Raw genomic sequence first — 12,927 nt, 5'->3', positions numbered from 1 at the left:
GGTTCAGTGTTAATCAGTGAGACTCCCATAGGGTTCAGTATTATTCATTGAGACTCCCATAGGGTTCATGTGTTAATCAGTGAGACTCCCACAAGGTTCAGTGTTAATCAGTGAGACTCCCACAGGGCTAAGTGTTCATCAGTGAGACTCCCATAGGGTTCAGTGTTAATCAGTGAGACTCCCACAGGGTTCAGTATTAATCAGTGAGACTCCCACAGGGTTCAGTGTTAATCAGTGAGACTCCCACAGGGTTCATGTGTTAATCAGTGAGACTCCCATAGGGTTCAGTGTTAATCAGTGAGACTCCCACAGGGTTCAGTGTTAATCAGTGAGACTCCCACAGCGTTCAGTGTTAATCAGTGAGACTCCCACAGGGTTCAGTGTTAATCATTGAGACTCCCACAGGGTTAATTGTTAATCAGTGAGACTCCCATAGGGTTCAGTGTTAATCAGTGAGACTCCCACAGGGTTCAGTGTTAATCATTGAGACTCCCACAGGGTTCATGTGTTAATCAGTGAGACTCCCATAGGGTTCAGTGTTAATCAGTGAGACTCCCACAGGGTTCAGTGTTAATCAGTGAGACTCCCACAGGGTTCAGTCTTAATCAGTGAGACTCCCAGAGGGTTCAGTATTAATCAGTGAGACTCCCATAGGGTTCATGTGTTAATCAGTGAGACTCCCACAGGGTTCAGTGTTAACCAGTGAGACTCCCATAGGGTTCAGTGTTAATCAGTGAGACTCCCACAGGGTTCAGTCTTAATCAGTGAGACTCCCACAGGGTTCAGTGTTAATCAGTGAGACTCCCACAGGGTTCAGTGTTAATCAGTGAGACTCCCACAGGGTTCAGTGTTAATCAGTGACACACTCCCACAGGGCTAAGTGTTAATCAGTGAGACTCCCATAGGGTTCAGTGTTAATCAGTGAGACTCCCACAGGGATCATTGTTAATCAGTGAGACTCCCATAGAGTTCAGTGTTAATCAGTGAGACTCCCATAGGGTTCAGTCTTAATCAGTGAGACTCCCACAGGGTTCAGTGTTAATCAGTGAGACCCCCATAGAGTTCAGTGTTAATCAGTGAGACTCCCACAGGGTTCAGTGTTAATCAGTGAGACTCCCATAGGGTTCAGTGTTAATCAGTGAGACTCCCATAGGGTTCAGTATTATTCATTGAGACTCCCATAGGGTTCATGTTTTAATCAGTGAGACTCCCACAAGGTTCAGTGTTAATCAGTGAGACTCCCACAGGGCTAAGTGTTCATCAGTGAGACTCCCATAGGGTTCAGTGTTAATCAGTGAGACTCCCACAGGGTTCAGTGTTACTCGGTGAGACTCCCACAGGGTTCAGTGTTAATCAGTGAGACTCCCACAGGGTTCAGTCTTAATCAGTGAGACTCCCATAGGGTTCAGTATTAATCAGTGAGACTCCCATAGGGTTCATGTGTTAATCAGTGAGACTCCCACAGGGTTCAGTGTTAATCAGTGACACTCCCACAGGACTAAGTGTTAATCAGTGAGACTCCCATATGGTTCAGTGTTAATCAGTGAGACTCCCACAGGGTTCAGTCTTAATCAGTGAGACTCCCACAGGGTTCAGTGTTAATCAGTGAGACTCCCACAGGGTTCAGTGTTAATCAGTGAGAATCCCATAGGGCTAAGTGTTAATCAGTGAGACTCCCACAGGGTTCAGTGTTAATCAGTGACACTCCCACAGGGTTCAGTGTTAATCAGTGAGACTCCCACAGGGTTCAGTCTTAATCAGTGAGACTCCCACAGGGTTCAGTGTTAATCAGTGAGACTCCCACAGGGTTCAGTGTTAATCAGTGAGACTCCCACAGGGTTCAGTGTTAATCAGTGAGACTCCCACAGGGTTCATGTGTTAATCAGTGAGACTCCCATAGGGTTCAGTGTTAATCAGTGAGACTCCCACAGGGTTCAGTCTTAATCAGTGAGACTCCCATAGGGTTCAGTGTTAATCAGTGAGACTCCCACAGGGTTCAGTGTTACTCGGTGAGACTCCCACAGGGTTCAGTGTTAATCAGTGAGACTCCCACAGGGTTCAGTCTTAATCAGTGAGACTCCCATAGGGTTCAGTATTAATCAGTGAGACTCCCATAGGGTTCATGTGTTAATCAGTGAGACTCCCACAGGGTTCAGTGTTAATCAGTGACACTCCCACAGGACTAAGTGTTAATCAGTGAGACTCCCATATGGTTCAGTGTTAATCAGTGAGACTCCCACAGGGTTCAGTCTTAATCAGTGAGACTCCCACACGGTTCAGTGTTAATCAGTGAGACTCCCACAGGGTTCAGTGTTAATCAGTGAGACTCCCATAGGGCTAAGTGTTAATCAGTGAGACTCCCACAGGGTTCAGTGTTAATCAGTGACACTCCCACAGGGTTCAGTGTTAATCAGTGAGACTCCCACAGGGTTCAGTCTTAATCAGTGAGACTCCCACAGGGTTCAGTGTTAATCAGTGAGACTCCCACAGGGTTCAGTGTTAATCAGTGAGACTCCCACAGGGTTCAGTGTTAATCAGTGACACTCCCACAGGGCTAAGTGTTAATCAGTGAGACTCCAATAGGGTTCAGTGTTGATCAGTGACACTCCCACAGGGCTAAGTGTTAATCAGTGAGACTCCAATAGGGTTCATTGTTAATCAGTGAGACTCCCATAGGGTTCAGTGTTAATCAGTGAGACTCCCACAGGGTTCAGTGTTAATCAGTGAGACCCCCATAGAGTTCAGTGTTAAACAGTGAGACTCCCACAGGGTTCAGTGTTAATCAGTGAGACTCCCATAGGGTTCAGTGTTAATCAGTGAGACTCCCACAGGGTTCAGAGTTAATCAGTGACACTCCCACAGGGCTAAGTGTTAATCAGTGAGACTCCCACAGGGTTCAGTCTTAATCAGTGAGACTCCCATAGGGTTCAGTGTTAATCAGTGAGACTCCCACAGGGTTCAGTGTTACTCGGTGAGACTCCCACAGGGTTCAGTGTTAATCAGTGAGACTCCCACAGGGTTCAGTCTTAATCAGTGAGACTCCCATAGGGTTCAGTATTAATCAGTGAGACTCCCATAGGGTTCATGTGTTAATCAGTGAGACTCCCACAGGGTTCAGTGTTAATCAGTGACACTCCCACAGGACTAAGTGTTAATCAGTGAGACTCCCATATGGTTCAGTGTTAATCAGTGAGACTCCCACAGGGTTCAGTCTTAATCAGTGAGACTCCCACAGGGTTCAGTGTTAATCAGTGACACTCCCACAGGACTAAGTGTTAATCAGTGAGACTCCCACAGGGTTCAGTGTTAATCAGTGAGACTCCCACAGGGTTCAGTGTTAATCAGTGACACTCCCACAGGGCTAAGTGTTAATCAGTGAGACTCCAATAGGGTTCAGTGTTAATCAGTGAGACTCCCACAGGGTTCAGTCTTAATCAGTGAGACTCCCATAGGGTTCAGTGTTAATCAGTGAGACTCCCACAGGGTTCAGTGTTACTCGGTGAGACTCCCACAGGGTTCAGTGTTAATCAGTGAGACTCCCACAGGGTTCAGTCTTAATCAGTGAGACTCCCATAGGGTTCAGTATTAATCAGTGAGACTCCCATAGGGTTCATGTGTTAATCAGTGAGACTCCCACAGGGTTCAGTGTTAATCAGTGACACTCCCACAGGACTAAGTGTTAATCAGTGAGACTCCCATATGGTTCAGTGTTAATCAGTGAGACTCCCACAGGGTTCAGTCTTAATCAGTGAGACTCCCACAGGGTTCAGTGTTAATCAGTGACACTCCCACAGGACTAAGTGTTAATCAGTGAGACTCCCATATGGTTCAGTGTTAATCAGTGAGACTCCCACAGGGTTCAGTCTTAATCAGTGAGACTCCCATAGGGCTAAGTGTTAATCAGTGAGACTCCCACAGGGTTCAGTGTTAATCAGTGACACTCCCACAGGGTTCAGTGTTAATCAGTGAGACTCCCACAGGGTTCAGTCTTAATCAGTGAGACTCCCACAGGGTTCAGTGTTAATCAGTGAGACTCCCACAGGGTTCAGTGTTAATCAGTGAGACTCCCACAGGGTTCAGTGTTAATCAGTGACACTCCCACAGGGCTAAGTGTTAATCAGTGAGACTCCAATAGGGTTCAGTGTTAATCAGTGAGACTCCCACAGGGTTCATTGTTAATCAGTGAGACTCCCATAGAGTTCAATGTTAATCAGTGAGACTCCCATAGGGTTCAGTCTTAATCAGTGAGACTCCCACAGGGTTCAGTCTTAATCAGTGAGACTCCCACAGGGTTCAGTGTTAATCAGTGAGACTCCCACAGGGTTCAGTGTTAATCAGTGAGACTCCCACAGGGTTCAGTGTTAATCAGTGACACTCCCACAGGGCTAAGTGTTAATCAGTGAGACTCCAATAGGGTTCAGTGTTAATCAGTGAGACTCCCACAGGGTTCATTGTTAATCAGTGAGACTCCCATAGAGTTCAATGTTAATCAGTGAGACTCCCATAGGGTTCAGTCTTAATCAGTGAGACTCCCACATGGTTCAGTGTTAATCAGTGAGACCCCCATAGAGTTCAGTGTTAATCAGTGAGACTCCCACAGGGTTCAGTGTTAATCAGTGAGACTCCCATAGGGTTCAGTGTTAATCAGTGAGACTCCCATAGGGTTCAGTATTATTCAGTGAGACTCCCATAGGGTTCATGTGTTAATCAGTGAGACTCCCACAGGGTTCAGTGTTAATCAGTGAGACTCCCACAGGGCTAAGTGTTCATCAGTGAGACTCCCATAGGGTTCAGTGTTAATCAGTGAGACTCCCACAGGGTTCAGTGTTACTCGGTGAGACTCCCACAGGGTTCAGTGTTAATCAGTGAGACTCCCACAGGGTTCAGTCTTAATCAGTGAGACTCCCATAGGGTTCAGTATTAATCAGTGAGACTCCCATAGGGTTCAGTATTAATCAGTGAGACTCCCATAGGGTTCATGTGTTAATCAGTGAGACTCCCACAGGGTTCAGTGTTAATCAGTGACACTCCCACAGGACTAAGTGTTAATCAGTGAGACTCCCATATGGTTCAGTGTTAATCAGTGAGACTCCCACAGGGTTCAGTCTTAATCAGTGAGACTCCCACAGGGTTCAGTGTTAATCAGTGAGACTCCCACAGGGTTCAGTGTTAATCAGTGAGACTCCCATAGGGCTAAGTGTTAATCAGTGAGACTCCCACAGGGTTCAGTGTTAATCAGTGACACTCCCACAGGGTTCAATGTTAATCAGTGAGACTCCCACAGGGTTCAGTCTTAATCAGTGAGACTCCCACATGGTTCAGTGTTAATCAGTGAGACTCCCACAGGGTTCAGTGTTACTCGGTGAGACTCCCACAGGGTTCAGTGTTAATCAGTGAGACTCCCACAGGGTTCAGTCTTAATCAGTGAGACTCCCATAGGGTTCAGTATTAATCAGTGAGACTCCCATAGGGTTCATGTGTTAATCAGTGAGACTCCCACAGGGTTCAGTGTTAATCAGTGACACTCCCACAGGACTAAGTGTTAATCAGTGAGACTCCCATATGGTTCAGTGTTAATCAGTGAGACTCCCACAGGGTTCAGTCTTAATCAGTGAGACTCCCACAGGGTTCAGTGTTAATCAGTGACACTCCCACAGGACTAAGTGTTAATCAGTGAGACTCCCATATGGTTCAGTGTTAATCAGTGAGACTCCCACAGGGTTCAGTCTTAATCAGTGAGACTCCCATAGGGTTCAGTGTTAATCAGTGAGACTCCCACAGGGTTCAGTGTTAATCAGTGAGACTCCCATAGGGCTAAGTGTTAATCAGTGAGACTCCCACAGGGTTCAGTGTTAATCAGTGACACTCCCACAGGGTTCAGTGTTAATCAGTGAGACTCCCACAGGGTTCAGTCTTAATCAGTGAGACTCCCACAGGGTTCAGTGTTAATCAGTGAGACTCCCACAGGGTTCAGTGTTAATCAGTGAGACTCCCACAGGGTTCAGTGTTAATCAGTGACACTCCCACAGGGCTAAGTGTTAATCAGTGAGACTCCAATAGGGTTCAGTGTTAATCAGTGAGACTCCCACAGGGTTCATTGTTAATCAGTGAGACTCCCATAGAGTTCAATGTTAATCAGTGAGACTCCCATAGGGTTCAGTCTTAATCAGTGAGACTCCCACATGGTTCAGTGTTAATCAGTGAGACCCCCATAGAGTTCAGTGTTAATCAGTGAGACTCCCACAGGGTTCAGTGTTAATCAGTGAGACTCCCATAGGGTTCAGTGTTAATCAGTGAGACTCCCATAGGGTTCAGTATTATTCAGTGAGACTCCCATAGGGTTCATGTGTTAATCAGTGAGACTCCCACAGGGTTCAGTGTTAATCAGTGAGACTCCCACAGGGCTAAGTGTTCATCAGTGAGACTCCCATAGGGTTCAGTGTTAATCAGTGAGACTCCCACAGGGTTCAGTGTTACTCGGTGAGACTCTCACAGGGTTCAGTGTTAATCAGTGAGACTCCCACAGGGTTCAGTCTTAATCAGTGAGACTCCCATAGGGTTCAGTATTAATCAGTGAGACTCCCATAGGGTTCAGTATTAATCAGTGAGACTCCCATAGGGTTCATGTGTTAATCAGTGAGACTCCCACAGGGTTCAGTGTTAATCAGTGACACTCCCACAGGACTAAGTGTTAATCAGTGAGACTCCCATATGGTTCAGTGTTAATCAGTGAGACTCCCACAGGGTTCAGTCTTAATCAGTGAGACTCCCACAGGGTTCAGTGTTAATCAGTGAGACTCCCACAGGGTTCAGTGTTAATCAGTGAGACTCCCATAGGGCTAAGTGTTAATCAGTGAGACTCCCACAGGGTTCAGTGTTAATCAGTGACACTCCCACAGGGTTCAATGTTAATCAGTGAGACTCCCACAGGGTTCAGTCTTAATCAGTGAGACTCCCACAGTCTTCAGTGTTAATCAGTGAGACTCCCACAGGGTTCAGTGTTAATCAGTGAGACTCCCACAGGGTTCAGTGTTAATCAGTGACACTCCCACAGGGCTAAGTGTTAATCAGTGAGACTCCAATAGGGTTCAGTGTTAATCAGTGAGACTCCCACAGGGTTCATTGTTAATCAGTGAGACTCCCATAGAGTTCAGTGTTAATCAGTGAGACTCCCATAGGGTTCAGTCTTAATCAGAATCAGAATCAGAATCAGAAAGGGTTTTATTCGCCATGTAAGTTCACACCGACACGGAATTTACTTTGGCAGGATGGTGCATACATTCAACATATAGGAATCTAAAATCTTAAATAAGTTTTAAACAAGTCTTACTATAATAAGGGTTAAAAGTCTAACACTAAGGGGCTGAAGTATATAAAATTAAATAAATATCGAATATAAAATAGCTTTAAGATATAATTTAAAAATACAAATAGGGAAACATAGTTAATATCAGCAACGTGTCGTTATGTAGATCAAATGTTAAAAACAGTGTTAGCCCTTGGCCTTGTTTAACAGGCCAGCAGCAGATGGGAAGAAACTGTTTTTATGGCGTGAGGTTTTGGTCCTGATGGACCGAAGCCTTCTGCCGGAGGGGAGTAGCTGAAACAGAGAGTGTCCAGGGTGGGAGAAATCGGCCATAATCTTCCTCGCTCGCCTCATAGACCTTGTCGTGTGCAGGTCCTCCCACAGGGTTCAGTCTTAATCAGTGAGACTCCCACAGGGTTCAGTGTTAATCAGTGAGACTCCCACAGGGTTCAGTGTTAATCAGTGAGACTCCCATAGGGCTAAGTGTTAATCAGTGAGACTCCCACAGGGTTCAGTGTTAATCAGTGACACTCCCACAGGGTTCAATGTTAATCAGTGAGACTCCCACAGGGTTCAGTGTTAATCAGTGAGACCCCCATAGAGTTCAGTGTTAATCAGTGAGACTCCCACAGGGTTCATGTGTTAATCAGTGAGACTCCCACAGGGTTCAGTGTTAATCAGTGAGACTCCCACAGGGCTAAGTGTTCATCAGTGAGACTCCCATATGGTTCAGTGTTAATCAGTGAGACTCCCACAGGGTTCAGTATTAATCAGTGAGACTCCCACAGGGTTCAGTGTTAATCAGTGAGACTCCCACAGGGTTCATGTGTTAATCAGTGAGACTCCCATAGGGTTCAGTGTTAATCAGTGAGACTCCCACAGGGTTCAGTGTTAATCAGTGAGACTCCCACAGGGCTAAGTGTTCATCAGTGAGACTCCCATAGGGTTCAGTGTTAATCAGTGAGACTCCCACAGGGTTCAGTGTTACTCGGTGAGACTCCCACAGGGTTCAGTGTTAATCAGTGAGACTCCCACAGGGTTCAGTCTTAATCAGTGAGACTCCCATAGGGTTCAGTATTAATCAGTGAGACTCCCATAGGGTTCAGTATTAATCAGTGAGACTCCCATAGGGTTCATGTGTTAATCAGTGAGACTCCCACAGGGTTCAGTGTTAATCAGTGACACTCCCACAGGACTAAGTGTTAATCAGTGAGACTCCCATATGGTTCAGTGTTAATCAGTGAGACTCCCACAGGGTTCAGTCTTAATCAGTGAGACTCCCACAGGGTTCAGTGTTAATCAGTGAGACTCCCACAGGGTTCAGTGTTAATCAGTGAGACTCCCATAGGGCTAAGTGTTAATCAGTGAGACTCCCACAGGGTTCAGTGTTAATCAGTGACACTCCCACAGGGTTCAATGTTAATCAGTGAGACTCCCACAGGGTTCAGTCTTAATCAGTGAGACTCCCACATGGTTCAGTGTTAATCAGTGAGACTCCCACAGGGTTCAGTGTTACTCGGTGAGACTCCCACAGGGTTCAGTGTTAATCAGTGAGACTCCCACAGGGTTCAGTCTTAATCAGTGAGACTCCCATAGGGTTCAGTATTAATCAGTGAGACTCCCATAGGGTTCATGTGTTAATCAGTGAGACTCCCACAGGGCTAAGTGTTCATCAGTGAGACTCCCATAGGGTTCAGTGTTAATCAGTGAGACTCCCACAGGGTTCAGTGTTACTCGGTGAGACTCCCACAGGGTTCAGTGTTAATCAGTGAGACTCCCACAGGGTTCAGTCTTAATCAGTGAGACTCCCATAGGGTTCAGTATTAATCAGTGAGACTCCCATAGGGTTCAGTATTAATCAGTGAGACTCCCATAGGGTTCATGTGTTAATCAGTGAGACTCCCACAGGGTTCAGTGTTAATCAGTGACACTCCCACAGGACTAAGTGTTAATCAGTGAGACTCCCATATGGTTCAGTGTTAATCAGTGAGACTCCCACAGGGTTCAGTCTTAATCAGTGAGACTCCCACAGGGTTCAGTGTTAATCAGTGAGACTCCCACAGGGTTCAGTGTTAATCAGTGAGACTCCCATAGGGCTAAGTGTTAATCAGTGAGACTCCCACAGGGTTCAGTGTTAATCAGTGACACTCCCACAGGGTTCAATGTTAATCAGTGAGACTCCCACAGGGTTCAGTCTTAATCAGTGAGACTCCCACATGGTTCAGTGTTAATCAGTGAGACTCCCACAGGGTTCAGTGTTACTCGGTGAGACTCCCACAGGGTTCAGTGTTAATCAGTGAGACTCCCACATGGTTCAGTCTTAATCAGTGAGACTCCCATAGGGTTCAGTATTAATCAGTGAGACTCCCATAGGGTTCATGTGTTAATCAGTGAGACTCCCACAGGGTTCAGTGTTAATCAGTGACACTCCCACAGGACTAAGTGTTAATCAGTGAGACTCCCATATGGTTCAGTGTTAATCAGTGAGACTCCCACAGGGTTCAGTCTTAATCAGTGAGACTCCCACAGGGTTCAGTGTTAATCAGTGACACTCCCACAGGACTAAGTGTTAATCAGTGAGACTCCCATATGGTTCAGTGTTAATCAGTGAGACTCCCACAGGGTTCAGTCTTAATCAGTGAGACTCCCATAGGGTTCAGTGTTAATCAGTGAGACTCCCACAGGGTTCAGTGTTAATCAGTGAGACTCCCATAGGGCTAAGTGTTAATCAGTGAGACTCCCACAGGGTTCAGTGTTAATCAGTGACACTCCCACAGGGTTCAGTGTTAATCAGTGAGACTCCCACAGGGTTCAGTCTTAATCAGTGAGACTCCCACAGGGTTCAGTGTTAATCAGTGAGACTCCCACAGGGTTCAGTGTTAATCAGTGAGACTCCCACAGGGTTCAGTGTTAATCAGTGACACTCCCACAGGGCTAAGTGTTAATCAGTGAGACTCCAATAGGGTTCAGTGTTAATCAGTGAGACTCCCACAGGATTCATTGTTAATCAGTGAGACTCCCATAGAGTTCAATGTTAATCAGTGAGACTCCCATAGGGTTCAGTCTTAATCAGTGAGACTCCCACATGGTTCAGTGTTAATCAGTGAGACCCCCATAGAGTTCAGTGTTAATCAGTGAGACTCCCACAGGGTTCAGTGTTAATCAGTGAGACTCCCATAGGGTTCAGTGTTAATCAGTGAGACTCCCATAGGGTTCAGTATTATTCAGTGAGACTCCCATAGGGTTCATGTGTTAATCAGTGAGACTCCCACAGGGTTCAGTGTTAATCAGTGAGACTCCCACAGGGCTAAGTGTTCATCAGTGAGACTCCCATAGGGTTCAGTGTTAATCAGTGAGACTCCCACAGGGTTCAGTGTTACTCGGTGAGACTCTCACAGGGTTCAGTGTTAATCAGTGAGACTCCCACAGGGTTCAGTCTTAATCAGTGAGACTCCCATAGGGTTCAGTATTAATCAGTGAGACTCCCATAGGGTTCAGTATTAATCAGTGAGACTCCCATAGGGTTCATGTGTTAATCAGTGAGACTCCCACAGGGTTCAGTGTTAATCAGTGACACTCCCACAGGACTAAGTGTTAATCAGTGAGACTCCCATATGGTTCAGTGTTAATCAGTGAGACTCCCACAGGGTTCAGTCTTAATCAGTGAGACTCCCACAGGGTTCAGTGTTAATCAGTGAGACTCCCACAGGGTTCAGTGTTAATCAGTGAGACTCCCATAGGGCTAAGTGTTAATCAGTGAGACTCCCACAGGGTTCAGTGTTAATCAGTGACACTCCCACAGGGTTCAATGTTAATCAGTGAGACTCCCACAGGGTTCAGTCTTAATCAGTGAGACTCCCACAGTCTTCAGTGTTAATCAGTGAGACTCCCACAGGGTTCAGTGTTAATCAGTGAGACTCCCACAGGGTTCAGTGTTAATCAGTGACACTCCCACAGGGCTAAGTGTTAATCAGTGAGACTCCAATAGGGTTCAGTGTTAATCAGTGAGACTCCCACAGGGTTCATTGTTAATCAGTGAGACTCCCATAGAGTTCAGTGTTAATCAGTGAGACTCCCATAGGGTTCAGTCTTAATCAGAATCAGAATCAGAATCAGAAAGGGTTTTATTCGCCATGTAAGTTCACACCGACACGGAATTTACTTTGGCAGGATGGTGCATACATTCAACATATAGGAATCTAAAATCTTAAATAAGTTTTAAACAAGTCTTACTATAATAAGGGTTAAAAGTCTAACACTAAGGGGCTGAAGTATATAAAATTAAATAAATATCGAATATAAAATAGCTTTAAGATATAATTTAAAAATACAAATAGGGAAACATAGTTAATATCAGCAACGTGTCGTTATGTAGATCAAATGTTAAAAACAGTGTTAGCCCTTGGCCTTGTTTAACAGGCCAGCAGCAGATGGGAAGAAACTGTTTTTATGGCGTGAGGTTTTGGTCCTGATGGACCGAAGCCTTCTGCCGGAGGGGAGTAGCTGAAACAGAGAGTGTCCAGGGTGGGAGAAATCGGCCATAATCTTCCTCGCTCGCCTCATAGACCTTGTCGTGTGCAGGTCCTCCCACAGGGTTCAGTCTTAATCAGTGAGACTCCCACAGGGTTCAGTGTTAATCAGTGAGACTCCCACAGGGTTCAGTGTTAATCAGTGAGACTCCCATAGGGCTAAGTGTTAATCAGTGAGACTCCCACAGGGTTCAGTGTTAATCAGTGACACTCCCACAGGGTTCAATGTTAATCAGTGAGACTCCCACAGGGTTCAGTGTTAATCAGTGAGACCCCCATAGAGTTCAGTGTTAATCAGTGAGACTCCCACAGGGTTCATGTGTTAATCAGTGAGACTCCCACAGGGTTCAGTGTTAATCAGTGAGACTCCCACAGGGCTAAGTGTTCATCAGTGAGACTCCCATATGGTTCAGTGTTAATCAGTGAGACTCCCACAGGGTTCAGTATTAATCAGTGAGACTCCCACAGGGTTCAGTGTTAATCAGTGAGACTCCCACAGGGTTCATGTGTTAATCAGTGAGACTCCCATAGGGTTCAGTGTTAATCAGTGAGACTCCCACAGGGTTCAGTGTTAATCAGTGAGACTCCCACAGGGTTCAGTGTTAATCAGTGAGACTCCCACAGGGTTCAGTGTTAATCATTGAGACTCCCACAGGGTTAATTGTTAATCAGTGAGACTCCCATAGGGTTCAGTGTTAATCAGTGAGACTTCCACAGGGTTCAGTGTTAATCAGTGAGACTCCCACAGGGTTCATGTGTTAATCAGTGAGACTCCCATAGGGTTCAGTGTTAATTAGTGAGACTCCCACAGGGTTCAGTGTTAATTAGTGAGACTCCCACAGGGTTCAGTGTTAATCAGTGAGACCCCCATAGAGTTCAGTGCTAATCAGTGAGACTCCCACAGGGTTCAGTGTTAATTAGTGAGACTCCCATAGGGTTCAGTATTAATCAGTGAGACTCCCATAGGGTTCATGTGTTAATCAGTGAGACTCCCATAGGGTTCAGTGTTAATCAGTGAGACTCCCACAGGTTTCAGTGTTAATCAGTGAGACTCCCATAGGGCTAAGTGTTAATCAGTGAGACTCCCACAGG

This window comes from Petromyzon marinus, unplaced genomic scaffold, assembly GCF_048934315.1.
Source record: "Petromyzon marinus isolate PM22_M1 ecotype Great Lakes invasive population unplaced genomic scaffold, UKy_Petmar_22M1.pri1.0 PM_Scaffold_9, whole genome shotgun sequence".
In the NCBI taxonomy this organism is placed as follows: Eukaryota; Metazoa; Chordata; class Hyperoartia; order Petromyzontiformes; family Petromyzontidae; genus Petromyzon; species Petromyzon marinus.
Note: the sequence above shows the minus strand (reverse complement) of the source record.